Source organism: Scleropages formosus, chromosome 11 (assembly GCF_900964775.1).
Source record: "Scleropages formosus chromosome 11, fSclFor1.1, whole genome shotgun sequence".
In the NCBI taxonomy this organism is placed as follows: Eukaryota; Metazoa; Chordata; class Actinopteri; order Osteoglossiformes; family Osteoglossidae; genus Scleropages; species Scleropages formosus.
Window position 1 is genome coordinate 28,053,629 of NC_041816.1, and position 18,592 is coordinate 28,072,220.

The following is an 18,592-nucleotide window of genomic DNA, read 5'->3' on the forward strand; positions in this document are numbered from 1 at the left end:
CACAATATATGAAGGATAATGAAAGAGGGAGGTAAGAACACCTGGCAACATTCTAGGGACCAGACTGGTAGAACACTGAGCTTCAGTATAAAGCACCTTCACAAAGTACAATAGTTACTACAGTAAATCAGTAAAGTAAGTATTAGTAATTATTGGTGTTTTCACACTGATGTCTTCAGACACCCAACTAGCTATGAAAAATATTTCTTTATTAATGCCCTTGTTCCAGATTTCGAATCTGTATGACAACAATTCATTTTACATTGATGACGTGAAAATTCTCATAACTGGTGGTATCCAGGGGGGTGCGGTGGCGCAGTGGGTTGGACCGCAGTCCTGCTGTCCAGTGGGTCTGGGGTTCAAGTCCCGCTTGGGGTACCTTGCGACGGACTGGCGTCCCGTCCTGGGTGTGTCCCCTTCCCCCTCCGGCCTTACGCCCTGTGTTGCCGGGTAGGCTCCGGTTCCCCGTGACCCTGTAAGGGACAAGCGGTTCTGAAAATGTGTGTGTGTGTGTGGTGGTATCCATATACCTGTTTCTTCCAGTGATGAACATGAGTTGGTCTGAGTGTCTCTGTTTCATCCTCCTGCTTTTCCAACAAACTACTGTCTCCACAATGGGTACATATTTCGCTGAGATAAGAATTTCAATCCTACTGTGTGTCAACTGAATCAATTCTCAGTGTGTGTTGTTCTTCACAGAGAGGTTTGAGGTTCTTGGTCCACCTGATCCTGTAGTTGCTGTAGCTGGTGAAGATGTTGTTCTGCCCTGTTACCTCAAACCCAACATCAGTGCTGTTGACCTGAGTATCGAGTGGCTCAGAGTTCATACCGAAGACCCACTTGTACATCTTTATCGGGATCATGAGGAAAGAAATGAGAATCAAGTTCCATCCTACAGGGGAAGGACATCACTGTTCCCTGAGGAACTGAGGAAAGGAAACATTTCACTGAAAGTGAAAAATGTGCGAGGATCTGACAATGGAGAGTATAAATGTTTTGCTGAGTCTGAGGAGTGGTATGAAGATTATTTTATTTATGTTCATATTAAAGGTAAGAACTTTGTAATTGTTATTAATTGATAAAATTTCATTTATAATTATCCAGACTCCTCCATTAATATGGTTCTTAATTGTAATATTGTCTGAGCCTTTCTGATCCTTATTTTCCAAATATTTTCCATTATATTTTAAAGATATTGACTACTGGCTATTGACTATTCCAGTTGTTCTCCTTCATTTGTAGCTGTAGGAACCCAACCAGTGATCTCCAATGACGGATACAAAGAAGGAGGGATCAGTCTGGTGTGTGAATCTAAAGGCTGGTACCCTCAGCCTCAAGTGGTCTGGATGGACAGTGAAGGACACAGTCTCCCTGCTGGACACACAGAGACACACACAGACAGTATGGACCTCTTCACTGTGAGACGACATGTTATTGTACAGGAGACAGAGAACAACAGGTTCACCTGTCGAGTTCTACAACAGGACTTAAATGAAATGAAAGAGACAATAACTAACATCCCTGGTGAGTTAAACATATTTAGTATAAACAGCTCAATGGAGACACTTAATGGAGACACATGTTTAAATCACTGTGATTAAGTAATAGGTTCCAGTTCAAAGCATTTTTTACCATCCTGATTTTCATCTTGATCCATTTGTATGAAAGTTCCTCCCCTTTTTCTAGTTTTTTTAAAGACAAAACCTGAGGTACTTATTTACTTGTTTCTTCAAGTTAAATAAAACATTAGGACTGCAGGTTCTACACTGATAAAATTACCTATTTTAGTTTTTAACTTCCAGAAGGTGCAAATCTGTAATAATTCAGTGAAATTAATTATTTGTTGTATTCCAGGTGAGATGTTTGATCGTGCCCTTCCCTGGAAGGTGACCTTTGCTGTGGTCTTCAGTCTGGCTGCTGTTTGTATTATTGGATGCACAGTTTTGATTCACCGTTTTGTAAAACAGCGGCGAAAGAGAGGTATTTTAGCAATTTACTTTTTACATTGATGGTTTTGTTCATGTTAAAAAAGCTAAAAATTATAGCTGAAAAGCAGTATTATGTGAAAGTGATTTTATATCATAGCTCACAGCAGTAATTATATGGTATGAGTTATATTCAGGGGGTGAGGTATATACAAAAGAGATTACGGAGCTAAAGTGATGGCCACTTTTTTCCTCCTTACATAATCTCTTACAAAACATTATGTAGTGCTACATTACTATTACACATACAGTGCTGCTTGAAAGTACATGAACCCCTTTTGACCCTTAGTTTTACCACAAAATGGTTATTCACTGAGAATCGGTGTTTCTCATGTGATATAACAGGTGTGTAAAGACCAATTCCATATGTTTCTTTAGAGGAAATCGTGTGTGTGGTAGAAACACACAAGTAATGCAGGTGTGAAAATAAGTGAAGCCCAAGTTGAACTGGTTAAACCAGGTAGGTGAGTAGAATCAGGGGTGTAAATCATAGTCGTTTATTCATTTTATAAGTTTATTTTAGGATTTAAGATGGTGCAGTGGGTTTGGCCGGGTCCCGCTCTCTGGTGGGTATGGGGTTTGAGTCCCACTTGGGATTCCTTGCAATGGACTGGCGTCCCATCCTGGGTGTGTCTGCTCCCTCTCCAGCCTTATGCCCTGTGTTGCCAGGTTAGACTCCAGTTCGCCACAACCCCGTTCAGGGAAAGTATTTCAGCCACACTCTGTGTGTGTGTGTGTGTGTGTGTGTGTGTGTGTGTGTGTGTGTGTGTAAGTCAGTGAGTGAGTTATGTTCACTAGTAAGAGTCACTTGTTTTTGGTTATTCATTATTAGCAACTTGAACATTCAAGATCTTGTCCAAAGAATTTTTAAACATTTTTCCAACCATGAGTTCTAAGCTCAAACTGAATAAAAAAAATCCAGGTTAGGCTCCGGTTCCCCGCGACCCCGTATGGGACAAGCGGTTCCGAAGTGTTTAAAATGTAGCAGCACAGCAACTGGTTGTTGAATTGCACTTTTTAAGGATTTTAAAATATTCATTTATAGTTTAAATAACTGGTCGCTTGCCACCACAACTGAAGGATGAGATAATATGATAAAATGTTAAAAGTGTCATGGTCCTTGCCGGAGGGAGGTGGTCGGACACAATTGCAGAGCACCGGACTTTATTGAGGGGAATCCAAGAATCATGGTCTCAAGACAGGCAAGGTCATCGATGCGCGAACATGGTTATAGGGATTATCCAAATTCGTCGTCGAGAAGCAAGCAATAGTCAGAACACACTAAGCAATGAAGGGGATGTCAGGAGTCAGGCGAAGGAACGGGCGAGGATGGGAGAACAAGGAAGGTAAGCAATACAGAGCACACAGTTGCGAGTTATATGGCTGAACGAGGTTCCACAGTTCCTCAAAAAGAGCTCAAAAACACGTTTATATGCAGTGTGTGACTGTAGTGTTGCACTGACCTCATCACAATTTTTTTTAATCTCCGTTTTCACTGACATTACAATATTTACTCTTACATCTACAGGTGAGCTCAAAGAACAGTATGGTAAGTAATACAGTTGTATGAAAGTGATGTATGAGAATGTTGCAATGTCATAACAATTAGTAGACAAAGACTTTAGACATTTAACATTCTCTATTTCGCATACTTTGATGCGAAAAGGTTTCTCTCTGATTATCCTGTTAGCTGAAATTTCCCTTTCATGGTATTATATAAGCCATAACAATATATAGTACAAACAGTTAACATTCTTTAATGCTACATTGCTATGTTATAGTAGGTTTTTTAAAATAATATCACAGTTTTCACATGTGAAACTTTCTATTCAAACTCTTCTTAATACAATACCTCAAAGTGTGATTAATGTAGTGTCTCTAACACTGTAGGTCATCATGGACAAAGACATCAGCTAAATATGAAATTATTTACACCGCTGAGCTGGCGGGTTAGGCTCCGGCTCCCCGCAACCCTGTATGGAACAAGCGGTTCAGACAGTGTGTGTGTGTGTGTGTGTGTGTGTGTGTGTGTGTGTGTGTGTGTGTGTGTGTGTGTGTATAGAATGACACATAAAAAATCAGCTATAATAAATACAAATGAATGACAGGAAGGAGGAAACAGAACAAGAGACTAATTTATTTTCTAGTGAGAGAATGAAAGAGAATCAGCAGATCCACTGCACTGCGTCTGTGATGGTGACTTTTTTATTCACTCTGATGTTCTTACATCTGCAGGACTGATCACCAGACACCTGAGTAAGTATTTTTTGTGTTTGTGCATTGGAGTGTGTGTCTGTGTGTGTTTATGCAAATATGAAATTATAACAGCAAAACACACCTTTAAAAAGCAAAATGGTTTGGCTACAGAAACTGTGAGAAATAATCATATCAGAAATATGGGGGAAAAAAGCACATGTAAAAAGAATTTCAAAGTAATGCATCTAATTTTCTGAAAAATAATTGCTCCCCCTTTCAATTTTTGTTGGAGATGAGGAAGGAGCTTCTCAGAGTCCTGACGTGATGAACAAGAAAACTGGGCTTAGAATCAAACAGTTCAGCGTTTATTCAGGACACAACAGCTTAAAAACAGGGTTAAAAAATATAGATACCACAGTAACAGTAAATGGTTCATGTTTATATATTTCAGCAGTCCATAAAAGAGGCATAATGTCACAATTAATAATGGAAAAGTAAACATGCCATTGCAACAGTATTCTGTTTGGTAAGTAAAACAAGGTAAACAGTACATGTTTTTAGAGAGAAATGTATCATCACCAGGGGTGCGGTGGCGCAGTGGGTTGGCCCACAGTCCTGCTCTCCAGTGGGTCTGGGGTTCGAGTCCCCCTTGGGGTGCCTTGTGACGGACTGGTGTCCTGTCCTAGGTGTGTCCCCTCCCCCTCCAGCCTTACGCCCTGTGTTGCCGGGTAGGCTCCGGTTCCCCGTGACCCCATATGGGACAAGCGGTTCTGAAAATGTGTGTGTGTGTGTATCATCACCTCCTGTACAGCTGTTGTTACTGTTAGTAGAACAGAGATGGTACTACTGTACCTCCAGAAACTGAAAACTACCTCATACTGTATTTTACCTTTGTTGTCCTCTTATTAAATAGAAAATCCACAAAAAGTCATAATATCACAGCATGGAATCAGTCCTCAGTGAGGTGACTGTTTCTTTCACAGTCAGAGCCCCATAACTACTTATGCTTATGATTTGAACTTTAAACTTAAAATCAACATGAACATGTTTGTAGCGGTATGTGTTACATGCTGTACCTGTACATGAAAGTGAAACTGATTTTCTATTTCTTATATTTCATCTTTGTGGTTTTTCTTTTAAGTATGAAGAAAGTCATATAAACAATGATTTAAATGGACCTACATAGTTTTTCTCTCTGTATCTTCCATGTCCAGCTATAGAAAAGATGTACAGGAGAGCTGGTAAGTAGAGTGGAGCTGAGTTGATCCCACAGAAGTGAGTTTGGTTCTTCTTATACTCTGTGTGACACTGTATGAGACTCTGTCCTGTAAGAATTGACACGAAAGACACTGAGATAAGTCCAGACTGACTGCAGTATCTGATTCCATGTGTCTCATTTTTATTTCTCTCTCTACAGAACTTGTAAAGGCACAAAGATACGCAGGTGAGTTTCTTCTGCTTCTTCTCCCCATTGCAGCTCTTCTCTGTAGGAGACACAATAATGACTGATTGGCTGCATTGAATCTGGACTCTCATTTGTCACATGATTGACTGACAGACACAGGATATGAGCACATTTATTGACCTTCCTTTCCACAAAACATATGAGTGATGAGAACAAGTGACTGTTTCTCACAAGAGTTCACTTCAATCCACACTGAGCTCCTGGTGAGAAGGAGATGTTACAGCTACGAGTGAAAGACAAACAGAAACGGAACTCAGTCTTTATGTATCCGGTGCTGTTTGTTGGTCCTTCTGCTCTCATTGTTTCCTTCTCAACATTATAAATCCAAATGAAATCAAATGTACTAAAAAGTGCATAAATATGAAAATATTCTAGAAGGTTCCTTTAGCAAACACACACTTCACCACAGAGACATTTTCCACAGAAAAGTTTCAGTGTTTTCCACAAACTGATCTTCCCCTCTTACTGTGAGCAAAAGAAAAAACATATTTCAAGGACACAAAGTGTCAAATGTGACTCCACAGTCTTTACATCTTGGACCAGTTTATTTACAGTGTTTGAAGGAGAAACAGGTGTGTTGGGAGCAGGTCGGTGTGACCAGAGCAGATTATATATAATTCTATAATTTTTTACTTAATTTTTTGACTCAGCTTTTACTCAGTTTATTTCATATTAATGTGTTCATTAATATTAGTTATATAAAGACAAACCGAATTTTAAATCATAAATGCTCTCACTCTATTTTATTAAGGGTAAACATTAATTGTTACTATTTCTTACAAAACATCCAGAAGACCTGTTATCATAATTACACACACACGTACACACACACACAAACGTCCTCTGTTGCCGTAATAATATATAATAATGTTTAAAAAGTGTTCATTTTTGTCACATTTCGAAATATAGTACTGTAACTGACCACCTCTCTGTGCTCCACAGTTGATGTGACTCTGGACCCTGATACAGCAAACCCCTGGCTCATCTTGTCTGCGGACAAGAAACAAGTGAGGCGTGGAGACACAAAGCAGGAGCTCCCTGACAACCCAGAGAGGTTTACATATTGGAAAAGTGTCCTGGGAAAAGAGGGTTTTTCTTCAGGGAAACATTACTGGGAGGTACAGGTTGGGGACAAGACTGAGTGGGATTTAGGAGTGGCCAGAGAGTCCGTACACAGGAAAGGAGATTTTGAACTAAATCCCAATGATGGTCTCTGGGCTCTCAGTCTGTGGAGTGGGAATATGTACTGGGCTTTCACTGACCCCTCTGTGTTACTCAACCTGAGTATGAAGCCTCAAAAGGTGGGGGTGTATGTGGACTATGAGGAGGGTCAGGTCTCCTTTTACAGTGTGGAGGACAAGTCTCATGTCTACACTTTCACCGGGTATAAATTCACTGAGAAACTCTATCCATTCTTCTGGCCAGGCTTCCGGAACTCAGCCCCACTGATCATATCTCCTGTCAGTGACACAGACTAAAGAAACAGATTTTAGCTTTTAATGTTCAGAACTTGGGGGTGCGGTGGCGCAGTGGGTTGGACCACAGTCCTGCTCTCCAGTGGGTCTGGGGTTCAAATCCCGCTTGGGGTGCCTTGCGGCGGACTGGAGTCCCATCCTGGGTGTGCCCCCTTCCCCCTCTGGCCTTACGCCCTGTGTTACCGGGTAGGCTCCGGTTCCCCATGACCCCGTATGGGACAAGCGGTTCTGAAAATGTGTGTGTGTGTGTTCAGGACTCATGATGCCACATTGATTTAATATCCCTTCTCTCCCTCATTCAGGGTTTGTAATTTCTCCATCTAAACATGTATTTTGTACATTCTGATGCTTTTAAATAAATATTCTTGCCGAGTTGTTTGTTTTAAAGTTACTTCATGTGAAAGCAAGCAGAATCACATCATGCAAAACTCAATAATTTTCCGAGTAATCACAGTATTAAAATTAATAAGTCTCTTTAATATATTTACATTTATTCATTTTTCAGACACTTTTCTCCAAAGCGTCATACATCTCATAAAAAATACAATTTGTTCATTGCATTAGCAGAAACACTTAAATACAGACGTGTGATTCTAAAGTACAGTTAGTTTGTTACTTTCCACCACATGAAACACTGTTCATCACACGAGCAGCTGCATAAAACTGTATCCAAATATCCACGATTCCTGATCACCTTCCTAATAATTTACAGTATTGCACAATACTGTAACACAAGTATAAAGGTATTTTTATTGGATATTTATTGAGTAAAACTAATGCAATTTGATTTAATTTGGCTCGATTCATAGAAAAATGTTCTAGGTAGTTTACTGTGGGAGACAATAAAAGAAGGGCAATTAAATGCAGTCGCTGTGCCAAGAAACAGCTCCACTCCAGGCCACATGGTGGCGCCAAGTGGAACTGACTGTTAGTGGAGGTGAAGTTTTGTGTTTTTCCTGTTAAATTGTGAAGGGGGAGGTGGTGGCTCAGTGGGTTGAATCAGGTCCTGCTATCAAGTCAGCCTGGGGTTCGAGTCCCGCTTGGATTGCCTTGTGCTGGATTGGCGTCTTGTCCTGGGTGTGTCCCCTCCAGTCTTACACCCTGTGTTGCCGTCTCCCTGCGACTCCGAATGGGACAAGCGGTTCAGACTGTGTACGTGTGTAAAATTCCCTAAAGAAGAAACAGGAAGTGTATGTTTCATAATATCACAAAACCATTTTACACCTTTTCCCACTTCGTGTGTTGCCTCCTGGTAACACTTAGTTAGTTGGAGACCCGAGGAGGTGAAGAAGTCATTGGAGAATCAGTTGTTTCATGGAACGTTGGAACAAAGTGAAGATATAGCATATAAATTATATATATATTGTGGCGTGCAGTGCTGTGGGTTTGGATGGGGTGAAGAAGGATGTGGAGACAGTGTTCATTACAAACTGTTTATCTGAACACCAACACCAGTGAAATAATGCTCTCGGTCCAAGGACCTTGTTTCTTCCAGGACCTGTGCCAACAGCCAGCCTTCCTAGCCTGCTTAGTGCCCCCAGATTCTTTCTCTACACACTGGCAGACACAGTCACCACATCATTTCCCCCGAAGTGCCCCCAGTGGTTACACAGGTTATTTACAAGTTATCCACAATGCAACTATTTACACAAAACATCTTCCCCCTAAACACCAGATACGTGCAGGTCGTTGTAATATATAGATATATATATGTGTGTGTATATATATCACTCACTCACTCACTCACACACACACACATGTTGGCTTAACCGCTTATCCCATACAGGGTCGCGGGGAGCCGGAACCTAACCCGGCAACACAGGGCGTAAGGCTGGAGGGGGAGGGGACACACCCAGGATGGGATACCAGTCCATCGCAAGGCACCCCAAGCAGGACTTGAACCCCAGACCCACTGGAGAGCAGGACCCAGTCCAACCCACTGCACCACCATGCTCCCCTGTATGTATATATAATATACTTTATTTTACTTATTTTATGTATACTTTTTGACATATATAATATATATACTTTATGGGGGGGCGCGGTGGCGCAGTGGGTTGGACCGGGTCCTGCTCTCCGGTGGCTCTGGGGTTCAAGTCCCACTTGGGGTGCCGTCCTGGGGGTGTCCCCTCCCCCTCCGGCCTTACGCCCTCACCACCTTCCCCAAACAGCCACCTCCCCAATTCTCTTCAATAAATCCCGCATTTGGTTCCAACCTCTTGTCTCCCCTCATCATTTGTGTGTTACAGAACATTCTGCCATACAGAACCCTTTTCCTTTGATTTAATGAAATCCCCAGATATGATAGCGATATTATTAAATCAGTGAGACAATCTTTCCTTATAAATTTAAACACACCCATTTTTAACTGAGAACTTTAGAATTTTGTATATTGTTTACTTTTTATTTTTTATTCACTTATTCTATTTTTATTATCTGTGTCTTGTCACTGTCATTCTGTCTGTGCTGTGGAAGTTTTTGTTACCAAGACAAATTCCTTGTATGTGTGAACATACTTGGCAATAAAGCTCATTCTGATTCTGATTCACCACTTTCCCCAAACAGCCACCTCCCCGATTCTCTTCAATAAATCCTGCACTTGGTTCCAACCTGTTGTCTCCCCTCATCATGACATTTGTGTGTTACAGAACATTCTGCCATACAGAACCCTTGTCCTTTGATTTAATGAAATCCCCAGATATCGCTATCAGTTCCTAACAGTCTTTCCTTGTAAATTCAAACACACCCATTTTTAACCGAGAACTTTAGAATTTAAAGATGGTGTAGCACGCCGAGGCCGCCCGGGGAGGAGGCGGAGACAGGGTTAAAGCAGCCACAGCTGGGGCTGATTTCATCCCCGATTTCATCCCCTATTTCTTCCCCGGTGCCCAGCAGTAGAGAGAAGAGACCGAGGAGGAGAACCAGACCGAGACGACCGCCGACCCGGTCCCTGACATGAAGTCCACGTCCCGATCGACCCTACTCTCCCAGCCTGCACGAAGCCCTTCCCTACCTGTTCCCTGCTCCCCCTTTCCCATCTCCGTCCTTCTCCACTGTCTAGCAAATAAAAGCCCACAGCTACGGGTGACTGCATCTCCTGTCTCCTGCCTCGTCTCTTACAGATGGTTAAGAATCTTATTAGCTTGATTAATTTTTTTTACTCCAACCGTTTGGAGTAAGTGTTCAGGGTAAGTGCACTTAGCAGATCACGGTAAGTGTCTTGGTCAAGATTACACCACAGTAGTGGGACCAAACTAAGGACCTTCAGAGTTGTTGGGTCTGATGATTTAATATTTCAATCCTGCTTCTCTGAAGACACAGTGATGACATGGAGACTTTGTTTTACAGTGTTCACAGTTTTTATTCATAAATCTGCAGACCCCAAGAGACAGCTTTCTGTCCTTAAAGATTTAGTTCATTCTCACAGAGGTCTTCAGTCAGCGATAACATCGACTCAGCAGTGGCTGAACATTCACTGCAGGCCGGCCATGAGACCCGCTTTGAGGAGACTACAGTGCTCGCACCTGCTCCTGGGAATAGGAGCCGCATAGTGAGGGAGAGAATCGAGACAGAGAAGCACCACGACAATTTCAATCGGGAGGATAGCTTCAAACTATCAAGAACCTGGACACCTATCATCTCAAGTCTCCGCATCAGTTCCACAACAACTGGACCGCCTCCCAATAATAAAACTCAATTCAGCGAGCCGACCTGTAATACACATGAAACAGCGCAAGTGGAAAACACAGCGGGGGCACCACTATTACGACCACCCGCTATGACCTCCGACCTTGTTCCCGCCCATAAATACACCCACCCTTGTTAAACATGCCATTTCATATATTAATCTCCACAAGATGTGGTCACACCCTGACAATGCTTCCAGCAAGAGAAGCGAAACGTCGGAGCCAATGTCCCATACGCGGTTCAATCCAGAAGAACAAAACCTCCAGTCAGTTAAAATAAGTGCTTTACTATAAATTCTGTGGGTTTCTTGCCTCTTACTGTTGAATGCAACTTTTGGACAGTGTGCGCATTTTCCTAGGATTTACATTAAAGCTGGGTTAGGCTCCAGCTCCCCGCAACCCCATATGGGACAAGCAGTTCAGACTGTGTGTGTGTGTGTGTGTTAAAGCTGAATATTATAACCTAAAATGTAATATAATGTAAAAGTTATATTAACGACATGTTAATCTATTCTTTGCACGTGTTGTTATCTTAGTCTACCAACGTGTGTCACTGTGGGTGTGAATGAACTCCACACACTCCAAAAAAACTAGTTACAGTATTTTGCTCTTATGTTGTATATCTAATTTTTTAACTGTTCACAAATTAGGGAATGAGTTCTGTGTTCTTTCTAACCAGAATATCAATGTCAACTTCAGCAATGAAATTAGATTTCTAAGTTATACAGCATTCGGTGAGGTGCAGTTCACTAGTTATAGACATCATATTTAATCCAATGTGTTACCGGGTAGGCTCCGGTTCCCCGTGACCCCGTATGGGACGAGCGGTTCTGAAAATGTGTGTGTGTGTGTGTGTGTGTGTGTGTGTGTGTGTGTGTGTGTGTGTGTGTGTGTGTGTGTGTGTGTGTTATTGTCTAATGTTGGTGTCGTAGGTGAACCACTGTCCACCTGCTCGTGATTCATAACATTAAAAAGTTTCATTTGAATCAAATTTAGTACTCCAGCACTTCAATGTTTTATCATAATACTTCACTTGAACTTTACATTTATTTTTCAGTAAAAGCTTTTTCTAAAGAGACAATTGTTTAGTCATCAGCTCACTTACACTGCTAAATACACTACACTGAATGTAAAGCAACAAAACACACACACATAGACAGACACACTATGAGTCATTTACAGTCACCAGTTGACCTGAAACACATGCCTTTGGACCTGAAGGAAACCCTCATGAACAGAGGGAGCAGATACACACCCCACACAGACCGAGCTGAAATCAAACCCATATCAAATCACACAGCCCAGTGACACCAGTGCTCCCCACTATGCCACCCAGACCAGAGACCTGCAGCAAAACAAAATAAAGCAAATGTTGAGAGTCAACAAACTGACAATGAACAAACTATTGTAGAAAACAAAACCTGAATAGAAACCTATGAAATTAAAAATAAGAGACAAGGCAAAATGTAGTTGTGTTGGACCTGCCGCTGCGAGTGAAGGAATCCATAATTTTTTTCTCATTTTTTGATGCAAGTTTTCCATCACACTGTTTGAAAATGACCACCTTCAGGCGTATTGATGAAGCAAGAGAACGGATGACATATTGAACAATTTGAGCATCTTGATGCTATGAACAGTGTAAGTGACATGAAAGTGTCCATCTTTACGAAGGGAAATAAGACATCAGCTTCAGATTGTTGTGTGGCTGAAGGAGTGAAGCTGCACAGAAAAGGCTGTTAACAGAGGACACACTGAGACATCGGAAAGCTATGAAAATATAGCTGTTCCAAAGAAGACAGAAACTGAATGGCTCTTTAAAAGTAAATGTCACGCCACCACCAGGGGGCGGAGTAGCTAATGCTCAGGTAAGCACTGTTTAAAGATCAGATTCCCGAGACTAATTAGGCACCACAGCAACCTTTATCAAACACTTTATTTACAACTATTGGACACACACACAGAAAACACAGGGGAAACTGCATCACACACCTCCCACCGCAAATATCATAGACAGTAACCCAAGCAAGAGCACTAGAAAAGGTGGAGAACTTGGCAGTATCGTAGATATGAAAGGTGGAGCAGACGCTGACATTGGAGTACGGATTGGTAAGGCGAGGGTAGCTTTCCTCCAACTGAAGAACATCAACACTAAGATCAGGGTCTTCAACATGATCGTGAAGCCTGTCCTACTTTATGGAGCGGAGACCTGGAGAACCACAGCCGCAACCATGAGGGGAATCTATACATTCATCAACACCTACCTCAGAAGGATTTTCCGGATTTGCTGGTCCAAAACCATTAGCAACAAATAACTTTGGCAGCGAACAAAATATCAACCAGTGGAGGACGAAATAGTCCAAAGACGCTGGAGATGGATCGACCACACCCTTTGAAAACCTGCTTTCAGCATCACATGACAAGCCCTCACCTGGAACCCACAAGGAAAAAGAAATCGAGGCTGACCAGAAAACAGTTTGTTCCGCGACATAGAGGCAAACATGAAGGAGATGGGATACACCTGGATACAACTGAAGAGACTGGCTCAGGAACGGGATGCCTGAAGAGCTCTCATCGGCGGGCTATGCCCCAGTTGAGGCCAAAGGAGAAGATGATGACGATGATGACAATGAACCCAAACCAGTGACAGAGCCCCACAGAGCAACTGTAAATAGTCCCACAATCCTCTCCAATGCACACAGTTCTGTTGTCGGATGTGGCGCCGAACCGCTTCATTCTCTCCGGTGCCGGTAAAAGAGCCGCACTGTCTGCTTCTCCTCCTTTTCCACCGCTCAGTAAGTCCCTTCAAAGTGCCCCATTAAAGTGCAGCTCATGTTGATCAGAGAGGACACTCAATTGGTCATGCAGCTTCACACGGTCTTGTTCTGGAATGATCCGTGTTCCTGTTACTGAGGACCGAACCGACACATCAGTGCTGCACTCAAACCCCATCGCTCCCCATCACACAGCCAGCAGAAAGAGGGGAGATACTTCCCTTTTACAAAGGTGTGTTGGGGTCTCGTCCTCACGTACCACACTGTACTTGTACCTGTACTTGTACTTGTACCGATCCTCCACTCACAGCTGCCATCTACAAAAGTGCTGCAGTTCCACGTCTCTCCTGTCCCACCCTTTCCGTGCCCTTCAATAGCAGTTTACATGTCCTGTCCCCCTGCACACCTTTATTCCTCATACTTTACTCAGTCAACACACTCACACATCCCAGAATGACAGAAACACACTTTGAGTTTCTTAACACAATAAGACATTAAAGAAAAGTCCTCATTCTGGCAAAAGCACAACCAGTGACAATGACTGCTGGAAAAGGGAACTCAATAAACTTTCTTTCCAACTTGTAAATAAAAAGAGTGTAAATCCACGTGAAGGCAAAGAGGTGAGACGTGGACCCTGGAGACACCTTCTTGGACAGGAAACACTGAGAATGTGAGACACAGGACTCGGTCAAGACTGAAGTTCTTTCTCTTCCAGCTCCAGGAGACATGAGCTCTGGGTTCTGCTGCTGCTCCTCACTGTAAATCCGTGTCCTCATCATTGACAAATGGCTCTATTCTACAATAAATTATAATTCCAACAAACTGCTCATCGGATAATAAAGCCAATGATTAACTTTCCTTTGGTGTCTCTTTGTCTCACAATCGTAACACACTTTTTCCCCAAAGTCCCGCAGTATTATCTTTCAGTACATTAATATTTATTATAGGAACTGCAGTCACACTGATAGAAGCTCGTTGCTTTTCCGCCTTCTCTCATATTTCACTGTTTCACTTATATTTGGCAATATTTCAATATATTACTTAACAGCTCGCTCTTCTGCTTATCAATATTTTAAAAATGAAAGTAAAACTTGTCAAAATAACGGAACACCGAGTGGCACGAACAGGTATGTTTCTCTGTGTAAAATAAACCGCAGTTTAATTTCATTAATTACATTAATACATAATATTTATATTTGCTTAATATTACCATGAATGACTGTACACAGCTTAACAGAGAATCTATTTTTCTTTTCTGGGAACTGAAATATGTACCACAGAAGTGGAGAAAAACACGGTAAGGAGCGGAGCCCTCAATGCGGATTGTGGACGTGAAACAACTGTAGTGTCCATAAAACAATGTTTATTAACACTTTATATAATATACATGATATTAGAATTTATTATAATTATATTACAATATGTAATAGGTGACAAAAGAAGCTGTGAGAATAAAGTCAAGTTTTGCTCTCCTGTCAGGAGATAATAGCCTGAAAAACAGTAACTCCAGACAGACACGAACCATGGTATCAAACCCACATGTTGTGTCCACAACCTGCTAAATGGAAATTATAACTATTTACAGTGTAGTTCCAGACTGTGGAACTGTACAGTGTAGTTCCAGTGGTTGACAGACGGATCGGTGCGGCGTCCGCAGTAATGCGGTCATTGTACCGGTCTGTTGTGGTGAAGAGGGAGCTGAGTCGTAAGGCGAAGCTCTCAATTTACCGGTCGATCTACGTTCCTACCCTCACCTATGGTCATGAACTCTGGATCATGACCGAAAGAACGAGATCGCGGATACAAGCGGCAGAAATGAGTTTCCTCCACAGAGTGGCTGGGCGCACCCTTAGGGATAGGGTGAGGAGCTCAGTCACCCGGGAGGAGCTCGGAGTAGAGCCGCTACTCCTCCGCATCGAGAGGAGCCAATTGAGGTGGCTCGGGCATCTGTTCCGGATGCCTCCTGGACGCCTCCCTGGGGAGGTGTTCCGGGCTTGTCCCACTGGGAGAAGGCCTCGGGGCAGACCCAGGACACGTTGGAGAGACTATGTCTCCCGGCTGGCCTGGGAATGCCTTGGGGTTCCCCCAGAGGAACTGGAGGAGGTGTGCGGGGAGAGGGAAGTCTGGAGGACTCTGCTCGGACTGCTGCCCCCGCGACCCGGCCCCGGATAAAAGCGGAGGAAGATGGATGGATGGATGGAGTGTAGTTCCTCACCGCTACAGTGTAGTTCCTCACCGCTCTCACTAGAGGCGCCCTTTAGTAACGAGATTGGCCACTGTACTTTAAAATATGTTCAGTTTTCAGCCCCACAATTGTTTATGTAACTGTATTTATGTTGTTTCAGAACTCTAATGACTAGTACTACACTGTACATGTTAACATGTTTAAGTAATTACCCCAATTATATGACAAGACATTTTTACATGTAACAGTTTGACACAATATTGTTGACATCCACTGCTTTTTTATTCTATTATAATACTGTTACATACACTAAAGTGTCTGTTGAGACTTTTGCATGTTTTAGGATCTACTTTTTCAGTTGGATTTTATTCTGATGTTTCCCGTGATTCTGTGTTTTAGTGACTGTACGGAATAAACTAACTGATGACTTGGAGCAACATGTGAGTTTATTATAATATTCCCTTTATGTCAAGGCCAAGTGTTATTTCCTCATTTCAGCAATCAGAAGCTGTGAAGTTAATTTAATCCCAGTTTTTAGGGATTTTTTCTTCTCCATTTCATGCTTTTTGAACATTTGCATTTCCCATTTTCTGTGCCATTTTATGTACTGTACAACTGGTGTGTTTTCAGTTGATTGGTTTTTCATCTCTGTGTTTTAATAATTTAGTTCGGTTTATTAGACCATCATTCTAGACGTTCGGCTCAGTAAAAACTATGGTGCAAAGGAGTCGTGCATAAAATTCACTATATGCAGACACAACTATACACAAAGTTCATAAGCAGCAGCAAGAGGAACAAACAAACAAAGGAGAAAAAGGGAGGGGAAGGATAAAAAGAAAGAAGAGACAGAGGAGGAGAAGGGAGAAGAAGGAAATGAATGGACAGGGGTGGACTGAAATGAGGAAGAAATGGTTTATGACAGAAAATTGGGAGCCTGTCAGACCCCAGTGATTGTTTTTCGTGGAATTTTCTGGAGTTTTATTTAACCGAGAACTTTAATGCAACTTTCCTTTATTTATTGATTTGAACAGCAAGTTACTTTTTCCTGGAGTAATTTTTCATTCCACTCAGACATCAGATGTCAGTGATGTGAACAGGATGCTGCTGTATTTGTATCATATTAAGAGCTGAGTGAGAAAATAGCAGAGTAATTTCCTTCTCTTATTTTGCAGTTTATTACCCTGAAAGTACTTCAGAACCAGGGGGTGCGGTGGCGCAGTGGGTTGGGCCGCGGTCCTGCTGTCCGGTGGGTCTGGGGTTCAAGTCCCGCTTGGGGTACCTTGCGACGGACTGGCGTCCCGTCCTGGGTGTGTCCCCTCCCCCTCCGGCCTTACGCCCTGTGTTGCCAGGTAGGCTCTGGTTCCCCGTGACCCCGTATGGGACAAGCGGTTCTGAAAATGTGTGTGTGTGTGTGTACTTCAGAACCTGAAGATTTTTTTTTTTGATTGTTCTTCTCGAGTGTTTTTAATGTGCAATACATTTATATTTACATTTATTTATTTAGCAGACGCTTTTCTCCAAAGCAACTTCCAATGAACTCTATAGTGTCATCAACCCATACACCTTATTCACCGCGGTGACTTACACTGCTAGATACATTTCTTACAATGGGTCACTTATCCATACATCAGTATGGATAGGTGACCCATCAGCAATAGCCTTTAAAAGTTATTTTATTTAAGTATTATATATAGACAGTAGTTAAAATAGATTTTTCTAGCCTTTTACATTTGTATTTTTTAAATTCTGCTTTGACACCTGAAAGTAAAATCCCTTTGTGTCACTGATTCATGTCTCTGGTGTTTTAGCGTCACTTTGACATACATGTGAGACACTGCATGGCCTGGAAAACAGACTATCTGAAGGACAATGAAAGAATCAGGTAAGAACACCTGGCAACATTTTGTAGAGCAGGCTGGTACAACACTGAGTTTCATTATAAAGCACCTTCAGAAAGTACAATAGTTACTAGGGTAAATCAGTCAGGTAAGAATTAGCAATTGTTTTTATTACTGCTATGAGTCCGTCAGACAACCACCCAGCTACAATAGATATTTTTTAGTACACTTGATCCATTTTCAGATACTCTATGAGGAGAAATAAGCAGGGGCAGCTTGTCATGTAGTGGTAAGAGCTGCTGCCTTTGGAGCAGCAGGTTCTAAGTTTAAACACCACTTCTGGCTGTAATACCTTCATGCATGCTACTTACCCTAAATTACTCTAGTGGAAATATCCAACTGTATAAAGAGCAAACAAATTAGAGGTAGGATAACATCCTTTCGAGAAAAGCATCACCTAAATAAAACAATGTTGAATGTATAATACATTGATGACATCCATATGTTCTCATGACTGGTGGTTTCTATATATCTGTTTCTTCCAGTGATGAACATCAGTTGGTCCGAGTGTCTCTGTTTCATCCTCCTGCTTCTACAACTGACCACTGTCTCCACACTGAGTACATATTTCCCTGGGATAAGAATTTCAATCCTACTGTGTGTCATACTGAATAAATTCTCAGTGTGTGTTTTTCTTCACAGAGAGGTTTGAGGTTCTTGGTCCACCTGATCCTGTAGATGCTGTAGTTGGTGAAGATGTTGTTCTGCCCTGTTACCTCAAACCCAACATCAGTGCTGTGGACCTGAGTATCCAGTGGTTACAACTTGAGTCCAGCGATAGACTTGTACATCTTTACCAGGATCATGAGGACAGAAATAAGAATCAAGTTCCATCCTACAGGGGAAGAACATCACTGTTCCCTGAACAACTAAAGAATGGAAATGTTTCACTGAAACTGAGAAATGCGCAGGTCTCTGACAATGGAGAGTA

The 18,592-nt window shown here is 42.1% G+C and overlaps 1 pseudogene; it reads left to right on the plus strand.

Moving 5' to 3' along the window:
- The first annotated feature begins 614 nt into the window (after window positions 1-614).
- Window positions 615-18,592, plus strand: part of LOC108931943 (butyrophilin subfamily 1 member A1-like) — a 28,671-nt pseudogene continuing 10,693 nt past the window's right edge.